Genomic DNA, 10,720 nt, shown 5'->3' with positions numbered 1-10,720 from the left:
GTCAAAATGGGTCACGACGGAATTAATGTCTGAAAGTCCCCGTAAAAATCAGCATGAACGTTTTTACGAAAAGAAATTTTCGTAAAGAGATCTTTACGAAGAACTTTGCGGTAAAATCTTGTTCTAATCTCAATCGAACCACTAAATACCGATTGTCCGAAGGCAATGGACAAGTATCCAAATCGGCCACGGACAAGCTCAAATATGGCCATCGGACCACGCACACGGCTCGGTCGCTACGTAACGACCGAACTTTCCCTAAACGTCAATACAACACGAATCCATGCTTTCTCGTCTACTCTTTAATGCTATCTCGTGTAGGCCATGGCTAAACCATTCTTTGTTTCTCATCACTCGAAGTCATCAGTCAAACTTTATGATAAAAACCGCGGGAAGTTTGTTTTTATCGTAGAAACCGTAATAAACGTTTCGAGTCAAAGACGGTCCAAAGAGACCTAAAACGCAACTCGAAGCCCACTTACGATTTCTTAACCGAAAACCCATAAGCCTTATGACGGTTTATGCTTTGTTTGTAAGGCAAGATAAATGTAAAGTTTCTGCGGATAAATGTGAAGTTTCCGAAGATAATCACGAAGAAGGGAAAATTGGAATATCTCCATTTTTGAGCTATGACGGCTTAAGGGCAGAAGAGGAAAGGCGCAAACTGACCTAGGATCAAGTATATAAGGAGTCCTAGGTGAGAGGCAAAGAAGGATTCGCGATACACAGCAAATTTAGCACTTAGAGCAATTTAGGCAATTTTTCGTTTTTGTTATTCGAGTTGCGACTCAATTAGGTTTAGCAGCTTTAGGGTTTTAGAACTTGGGATCTTGCCGACAGCTCTCGTATCCCAGGCTCTTACCTTGTTGTAACGCTCAAACGCGAATTCGGAATAAGATCTACTTTGCTCTCTTTTCGATTTCTTATCTTTTCTCGTCCTTATTTCGTGTTCTGACTGCTTGGCGTGTGGTATTAGCAGATATCCGGGACCTCTAGGAAATTAGGGTTCTCCTACTTTCCTTATTTAGACGGAAATCGACAGTACGAATTTCGGTTCCCACAGTTTGGCGCTAGAAGGCGGGGGAGACGGATTACTCTAACTCAAAGCCGCAAAACGCTTGATCAAAACAATGTCTGGAAATACGAAAGACAAAATCACAGTTCGCAATAACGCTGGTAAGACAACTCCAGCCGCCACTGCGCCTACGGCCAATGCTTAGGCAAACACCACAGTTCTTGAGAAAATCGAAAACCTAGCCGCGACTCTTCGCCACAGGAAGTGCAATGAAACGAGCTCGCGTTTTCTCTATCTAAACGTAAAGGGAAACGATAAATTTTATCAAACCCCGTACGTTTGGCTCATTACCGAACTAAAGAAGTCTCAACGCGTAATGGTTTTACCAAAACACGTTTTCCGAAAAATTTTCAGGAAAATAAAACTTGCTCTCCCCTAAACCGCAGAAAAACCCTAGGTTAATCGCGGAAAAAGGAAGCACATCAAATCGGGTACATAGCTCGCCGCTGTACTTCTTCCGAATATCTTTCGGAAAAAACCCTAGATTAATCGTAGAGAATGGAAGCGTGGCAAATTGGTTACAAAACCCCCACGGCTGTACTTCTTCCAAATAACTTTCAGAGAAACGAAGTTGATTTCTATAGAATCACTCGAAACCTAAAACGGCTGACGAAGACTAAAAAAAAAAAGCAAACCGGGAGATTGTATCCCCACCGCTAAAATGTCTTCTGAAGCCTAAGATTTCGTAAGAATTCAAGTATCACTTTCATAGTAATAAACTCCGCGAGTTGTCGCTGTTTGTCACCTAAATCTTACTTCGAAAAAAAAAACTGCTCGAAACTTCCACGGATCAATCCCACGGATAAGAGAAAAACATCTGACTAAGTTTGGTTGCAATAATTAGTCTCGTCACAGCTCTCGTACAGCCAAAACTTGAAAACCTCTTTACGGAACAAATCTCGTAAAAATTATGCTCGACAACATCTTGCGAAATAACCTTCGCAAGAATTAAGCTCGACAACATTTTACGAAACAACTTTCGTAAAATTAAAATCGATAACATTTTGCGGAATAACTGTCATAAAATTGACCGACCAAGCCACTTGGTCTGTCGCTACTTATTGAGCGATCAAGCCACTCAGTCGGTCCCTACGAATTGAGCGACCAAGACACTCGGTCGGTCGCTTAGTATTGAGCGACCTAGCCACTCGATCGGTCGCTACGTATTAAGCGACCAAGCCACTCGGTCGGTCTCTACGTAATGAGCGACCAAGACACTCGGTCGGTCGCTACGTATTGAGCGACCTAGCCACTCGGTCGGTCGCTATGTATTGAGCAACCAAGCCACTCGGTCGGTCACTACGTATTGAGCGACCAATCCACTCTGTCGGTCGCTACGTATTGAGCGACCAAGCCACTCGGTCAGTCGTTACGAATTGAGCGACCTAGCCACTCGGTCGGTCGCTACGTATTGATCGATCAAGCCCCTCAGTCGTTCGCTATGTATTGAGCGACCTAGCCACTCAGTCGGTCGCTACGTATTGAGCGACCAAGACACTTGGTCGGTCGCTACGTATTGAGCGACCTAGCCACTCGGTCGGTCGCTACATATTGAGCGCCCAAGCCACTCGGTCGGTCGCTACGTATTGAGCGACCAAGACACTCGGTCGGTCGCTACGTATTGAGCGACCTATCCACTCGGTCGGTCGCTACGTATTTAGCGACCAAGCCACTCAGTCCGTCGCTACGTATTGAGCGACCAAGACACTCGGTCTGTCGCTACGTATTGAGCGACCAAGCCACTCGGTCGGTCGCTACGTATTGACCGACCTAGCCACTCGATCGGTTGCTACGTATTGAACGATCAAGCCACTCGGTCGGTCGCTACGTATTGAGAGACCTAGCCACTCGGTTGGTCGCTACGTATTGAGCGATCAAGCCACTCGGTCGGTCGCTACGTATTGAGCGACCTAGCCACTCGGTCGGTCGCTACGTATTGAGCGACCAAGCCACTCGGTCGGTCGCTACGTATTGAGCAACTAAGACACTCGGTCGGTCGCTACGTATTGAGCGACCAAGCCACTCGATCGGTCGCTACGTATTAAGCGACCTATCCACTCGGTTGGTCGTTACGTATTGAGCGATCAAGTCACTCGGTCGGTCGCTACGTATTGAGCGACCAAGACACTCGGTCGGTCGCTACGTATTGAGCGACCAAGCCACTCGGTCGGTCTCAACGTATTGAGCGACCTATCTACTCGGTCGGTCATTACGTATTGAGCGATCAAGCCACTCGGTCGGTCACTACGTATTGAGCGACCAAGACACTCGGTCGGTCGCTACGTATTGAGCGACCTAGCCACTCGGTCGGTCGCTACGTATTAAGCAACCAATCCACTCGGTCGGTCGCTACGTACTGAGCAACCTAGCCACTCGGTTGGTCGTTACGTTGCAATCAACCCGCGAACGAGTCGATCGCTATTATTTTTTCGGAAAAACTTTTGCAACATATGACAACCTTCAAAAATTTAACAACGATCGTAGGAAAAATAATCTCGGAAAAGGAAAGAGATAGAGCGAAATCCGAGAATCAAAATTCGCCCAACCGCCTGCCTCCATAGTCTCACCATCCTTCCTCTCGCGCCTTGATCTGTGGCCAAAACTTCATCACCTAGCGAGTCTTCCTGATCATCCTTGGCATCTCTCAATCGTCCCTGGCAATTCCTAAACGCTAAAAAGTTTTCGACGAGAGGCCTATTCATTTTCTTAAATCCAATGATACTAAGATTGAAACATGGATCACGAAAACCGCAATACTGGCAGCAGCCAAAACGCGGCCAGGGAAGCTGAGAAGTGCAGGAAAAATTAATATTTTTGCTATTCAAAGTGGGCAGACAGACACAAAAAGAGAAAGGCAAATGAGCAAGCAAAACGGAGAAGAGGCTAACCCGAATCTTCGAGAGAACTAAGGTATTTCCGACTTGAAATTTTTGAAATCGAACTTGGAATTTTCGTACGAAATTACTAAGAAATAAAAATGCCTTTGAGACTGCTATAGAACTTTAGGGAACTTAAAACCTAGGTGGATAGTGATGCGCCTTGAATCATAGACCCGGGCCAGGATGATGCGACCATGGCTGAGCCAGATGATTCTTCAACAAAAGACAAACCAGGATGGATTAATGGTGAGGATACTGATCTAAAACCAGCTGATGAGACTGAGGACGAGCTGGAACCAGCTGAAGAGAGTATGCTTGAGCTGAAACCAGCTGAAGTGATAGTAGATGAGCTAGATGAGCTGAGTGAGCTAAGTGATACTAGCTTGGAGCTGAATGAGCTAAGTGACACTGAAGATGGAGCTGGTTTAGTTGCTGGGCGAAATGAGCATTTTTCAGCCCAAAGAAAAATTCATAACAAATTCAATTTGGGTCGGTTTTACACCAAATTCGACCAGACCTTTCCTCAGTCCATTTCAAGCCCATTCTCATCAAGAATGCCAAGAGGGAGTCAGCAAGGAAGTCTTGGTCGTGCATGGGAAAAAGAATTCAACAAAAATCATTAATTTCGGTCTTTAGTCAAAGTCTTCATTTCTAGTTTCCATGTCTTGTTTTTAGCACATTCTTCTTTGGATTTCTACAACTTGTAATCCTATATATAGGGCCTAAGAGCCACGAAATAAAATGGCTTTTTCCCCTTTTATTTGAGTTTATCTATTTGTTCTTTGTAGAACACTTCTTTGTTTCTTGGTGAGGTTATCTCCGAGTAAACAGCCTCTAATTCGTTGGACCTGTGCGTCATATCAGGCAACGTTTAGAAATCCTTCTTTTGGTGGACTTGTGAGTCATATCAAGCACCAACTGAAGTCTGGTAGTATCATTGGGCCATCCGCAACCCATTGTGTCACCGTTCAATCCATCAGTTCTCCCTTTTGGCGAGTTCATATCCCTTTAGTCCGGTCGAGTGATCCTTCCCTATTTTAGGGCGTATCAAGTGGTATCAGAGCCACTCAACCGGTACTATCTATCCATCTTTCTCATCTTTCATTTCTAAACACTTCTTCTTCATCTTTCTATCTCAAATCCGGGCCACTACCTTACCTATCGCCATTCTTCTATAAAAAAAAAAGAGAAAAAAAAAAAAAAAAAAAAAAAAAAGATCTATCAAAAAAAAAAGAGAAAAGAAAAAAAAAAGTTTGATTTATTTGGCTAGGTGGTGGAAGAGAAATCCTGCTGGCTGAGGAGAAATCCAGCCTTGGAGTGGTTAATACGGATTTCAAAACAATTCTCTTTATCTTTCTATCTTGTGTTCATCTCTTGCTTGCTTGGAGAAATCCATTGGGTTATTTGATTTGTTCTCTTAGAACTTTGAGAGGAGACTCTTGAGTGACCATAAAATCTGAGAGAAACACTTGTGTGGGTGAGATCAAACACTTGAGAGTGTGAGGATTATTTTTATCTGTTAACCTTTTGTGTTGAGAACTTTCAGGTTAAGATGTTTGAAGCTGATCAAAGAAGGCTTTTCAGTCAGTTTGAAGTCTGGGAGTTTTGTGACAACCTTGTGGAGGGTGTGGTAAAAGCCCTCAAGGACGTCAGCAAGATCCAAAAGAAGAGCACAACCACACGTGCATCTGTAGCTAAGCCTTCCTTATTCATCAATGAAAAACCCAAAGGTAAATCTGAAAACAACCTTGAAGATCAAAAAGATTTTTCAGATTCTTTACCAATTTTTGATGAGTATGATGAAGAGATGATTGAAAGTTTGATCATTTGTGAGGATGAATGTGATCTTCCATCTCCAAAATCTGATTTTATGTTTGATGATGAAGAGACTAATGGACTAACCTGTTTTGAACCGGAGCATCCGAGTAGTCTTGTTCTATTTTCACAGGATTTTAAGGAAGAACCATTCGACTACTCACATCAAGGACTGCTTCTTGGCACCAGGAGACCCATGACGATGATCTAGGTCCCATATTTGATGAGGAAGGCGAACCTGGTCCAACCTTTGAAGCGGAAGCACCAAGCATAACATCCATCATCATGGAGAACCAACTTTGCTTTGATCCCGGCACAACTCCTACGCCTTTGACCACATACATTCAAGAGCACTGTGAGAAACTTGATTTGATTAATTTTCTGCCTGATCTGTTTGATAAAGTCAGTTCCAATGACATAAAACTTTCTGGTCTTGATCATCTTGAAAAGTCATCTGAGCTTGATTTGCAACAACTAGTTTTCTGCTCTAGAAAATCGTTTGATTCATTTGTCTTCAAAGAAAATAGCTTTAGTCTGAGATCTTATGGACATGAACTGATCACTGGAATTTTGTTTGCATCCTCATATGCTTTGGAAGATTTTATGGTTAGCACATTGCTGGAACAGAATTCACATAAAGCTGAAACAGATTTTTGTGGTGATTCTGTTTTGAAACCTGTCCATTCTTATTCTGAATCTGATCTTGAACTAAAACTTTTGTGTTCTGAATCTGATCAAGTTAGGCACGTTTTAGAAATGTTCTATGGTAGTTCATGCCTCGAAAACATTCTGATTTACAACACCTTCTTTGATAAACATGCTGAGCCTTGGATAAGAAATTCTCAATTTGAACTTAATCTTTTGTGTTCTAAATCTGAGAAACTTGCGCATGATTTGAATTTGTTCTTTAGGAACTGTGCTATCACGTGCCCTGACACCATTCTGGTGTACAAGACTTACTTTGATAGGCTTCATGATGATCTGAAACGTGTGCTACATGTTCTAGGGAAAGAAACTTTGGTTTATGATCCGAACAAGTACTTGTCTTGTACATATGATCCTGGTATTTTAATGTTTGTTTTGAGTGTCCAGGATAAACATGATCAGTCTCCAAGAGGTGTCAGGAACAGAAGCAGAGATCGTGCTTATCAGTTTAAGACTTGGAGATGCATGTACTCGAGGAAACCAACTTCAAAACTCCAAGGAAGTTTCTTTCCAAAATTTTCCTTCACTAAATTTTACATGATTTTTAAATTCTTTTTGTCTGATTCATTTCCTTTTGATACAGGTAAAATGGATTTGAGGTCAAATCCTTTTCAAGAGGGAGGGAATGATGCGCCTCGGATCATAGACCCGGGCCAGGATGATGCGACCATGGCTGAGCCAGATGATTCTTCAACAAAAGACAAACCAGGATGGATTAATGGTGAGGATACTGATCTAAAACCAGCTGATGAGACTGAGGACGAGCTGGAACCAGCTGAAGAGAGTATGCTTGAGCTGAAACCAGCTGAAGTGATAGTAGATGAGCTAGATGAGCTGAGTGAGCTAAGTGATACTAGCTTGGAGCTGAATGAGCTAAGTGACACTGAAGATGGAGCTGGTTTAGTTGCTGGGCGAAATGAGCATTTTTCAGCCCAAAGAAAAATTCATAACAAATTCAATTTGGGTCGGTTTTACACCAAATTCGACCAGACCTTTCCTCAGTCCATTTCAAGCCCATTCTCATCAAGAATGCAAAGAGGGAGTCAGCAAGGAAGTCTTGGTCGTGCATGGGAAAAAGAATTCAACAAAAATCATTAATTTCGGTCTTTAGTCAAAGTCTTCATTTCTAGTTTCCATGTCTTGTTTTTAGCACATTCTTCTTTGGATTTCTACAACTTGTAATCCTATATATAGGGCCTAAGAGCCACGAAATAAAATGGCTTTTTCCCCTTTTATTTGAGTTTATCTATTTGTTCTTTGTAGAACACTTCTTTGTTTCTTGGTGAGATTATCTCCGAGTAAACAGCCTCTAATTCGTTGGACCTGTGCGTCATATCAGGCAACGTTTAGAAATCCTTCTTTTGGTGGACTTGTGAGTCATATCAAGCACTAACTGAAGTCTGGTAGTATCATTGGGCCATCCGCAACCCATTGTGTCACCGTTCAATCCATCAGTTCTCCCTTTTGGCGAGTTCATATCCCTTTAATCCAGTCGAGTGATCCTTCCCTATTTTAGGGCGTATCAGATAGTATAGCGGACTAAGTCTTAGGCAATTTTTCCTATCTCGATATATCGTTCTATCACTGTTCAGCCAGATCTTGCAAACTCATCTAAACTCTCTGAAAATCGAGAAACGATCGCCACGCATATCCAGCTCGCTTCCTAAAGAGAGAAAAAACTAGAGACACGAACGTCGTCTTAAAACCGATTCGTTTCTAGCGATTTTCTTAAAACCGACACATTCCAAGTCGTCAACCTAGAAACCACCAAATCACAGACCCAGCGTCGTCTTTAAATCGTCCCGGATTATCGATCATTCCAGACCTCGGAAGAATAAACGTACACAACCCTTCAAAGTATCGGTTCAACCGTTTTCTTTCGTAAAAAATGGGGGAGTAGGTACGTATATTATACTCGTATACTCCCAAACTTCAAAAACTTTTGCAAATCGTCAAGAAAACGCTTTCGTCAAAGCAAATCGTCCCAAGTAGGCAAACATAAATCTAAAATTCGTCTAAACGCTAGCAACATATCCAGACGATCATGAACATAATCTCAAAGACTATACAGCATTTCTTGTCGCAATCATGCGTATAGAAAACCTGTACCAATATTAATCTGAAAACTCGACGATTAGCCAAAGTCTTGAAACCCTTTCCGGCTTTATAAAGCCAGTTTCGTTTAAAAATTTCTACGAGAAATCTTCAAGCACCAAAGAATTTCTTTCAGTTTCCATTGTACCAAGTGAGTCACGGAAAAGCATCGAAAACATTTGCGACGAATAGATGTAGCATTGTGCACATTAAGAGGATCACTTTCTTCCCGATCGTTGGCTAGATCTACCGCTGGTTGACCAATTCATTCCAGAAACGAATGTGTCATGAGAATCCTCTCAAAAAACCAATGAAAAACGTTATGCGACTAGATCGTAGTGAAATAAACTTTGGTAACACTCCATGAGTAACTCCAAGCAACTTTCACCTAAGATCGATATCACAGCAGAAACGTTTCTCGTAAAACCCGCAGAAACAACGACATGTGTATACATATCACCGATTTACAATCTTCGTAAAACCGGTCCCCATTACTTACACGAAAAATCTTTCGTACAATCAGACCAAGTCTTACGAAGAAACTTTTGAAAGTAACATAATTGGTTTTACGAAGAAGTATATTTTGTATAGCAGACACAAAGCTTTAAAATTTGACTTTGGATGACCAATCTATAGAGAGATCTCTTCGCATTACGATTTAATAGATCTCATATTTTAGCGATGCGGCTCACTGGCTTCTGCGTTTCGTTCACCTCGGTCACATCCGAGCAGGCAATCATCCCGCAACTGACTCCGCATTGGTTCTGTATCAAACCTCTTAGGCTACGTCTTCCTCAGACAAAAACGAATCAATTTTCATAAGACTATAGGGAATATTATACGAAACATTCATCGTATAACTGAAACCTAAAGCATAGAATCGTTTTCTATGACTATCAGCCATCTTAACACGAATAACTCTGGCAAACTTGGCCTATCAATCTCGACAAGCGCTCTTTGGCCCTCGGTCAATTACGCCTTCCAGTATAGGTCCAAACCAGAATTTGGCATCCCCTTTAAGGACGATCGTAAACTAATATGACCTTAATTTTAACACGAAAGTACCATGGTCTAATCCTTGACCTACAACGTCCTTGGCGATCTGAGTGAACACATCCTTTACACCAAGCCAAACAATTTGAGAAACCATCGCTCCATCACTTAACGGCTAAACAACAATCTACGATTTGTCTAAAAACGTCGTGTGATTATTAAGAGAATAATTATTGTATAGCCCACCGTCGGAAATTATATGATAAATTCTTCGTAACAAAACTCAGTCCTAACAACCAAACGGTTAACAGAAAACCTAAACTTATTGACAATAGACCGAGTTCAATACGTTCCATCGATAACTTTAAATCCCGCTACGTTTTACCCGTAAAATGCGGCATGTAAGGAAAACTCGTAAAAGAGCTCCTAGAGCTATACGAAACATCATCAAATGTACACGAAATAGATCTCGAAAAGCCAACACCTCACAAAGCACTACGAAGGAAAACACTTCTTCCAGGGACAAATTTACGCGACCCCTCGGTCCTAATTCCTCGATCGCAAATCAAATTATTAGCATCCAAACAGGTACAATAATTTTGGCTGCGAACATCCATAGACAAACCAGAATGTTTCTCAAACGCAGGGTTATGACTAAACCCTTGCAATATCACGAAACATCTTCAAGCCCGCGAACATTCCAAGAACGATTGCGCGGCATACGAAAGAAAAATCAATCTTCAGCATTGCGAGACGTCGCAGACGCCTAAAGAACAATTTTTCGACAAAATTACCTTCCTCGATAAAGGCACCTTCTTGGAAGACCAAACAGTCATACTAACATCTTCTCAAACATGTATTATTCGCGAAGACTCAAAAACGGTAATATCTACTGATAAGTTTGTTTCTGATCACAACAAACTCTTAACGTCCTAAACAGACAAAGCCATCTCGTAGAGATAGCTCTCGAACACCCGACACAAGGGTAATAGCGCTATATAAAAAATAATCCAAAATTTTGGTCAGCACTTTCGGGAGACTTAAAAATTGTCCTCGAAGGGATGCTCGATTCCTACCATACAAGTCACGTAAGCCAAGAACATATCGCGGACTTTAAAGCGGGATGGAATCAGGTCGAAAACGATACGGGAAACGTAAG

Source organism: Brassica napus, chromosome C2 (genome assembly GCF_020379485.1).
Source record: "Brassica napus cultivar Da-Ae chromosome C2, Da-Ae, whole genome shotgun sequence".
NCBI classification, from domain to species: Eukaryota; Viridiplantae; Streptophyta; class Magnoliopsida; order Brassicales; family Brassicaceae; genus Brassica; species Brassica napus.
This window is presented reverse-complemented; position numbering follows the sequence as displayed.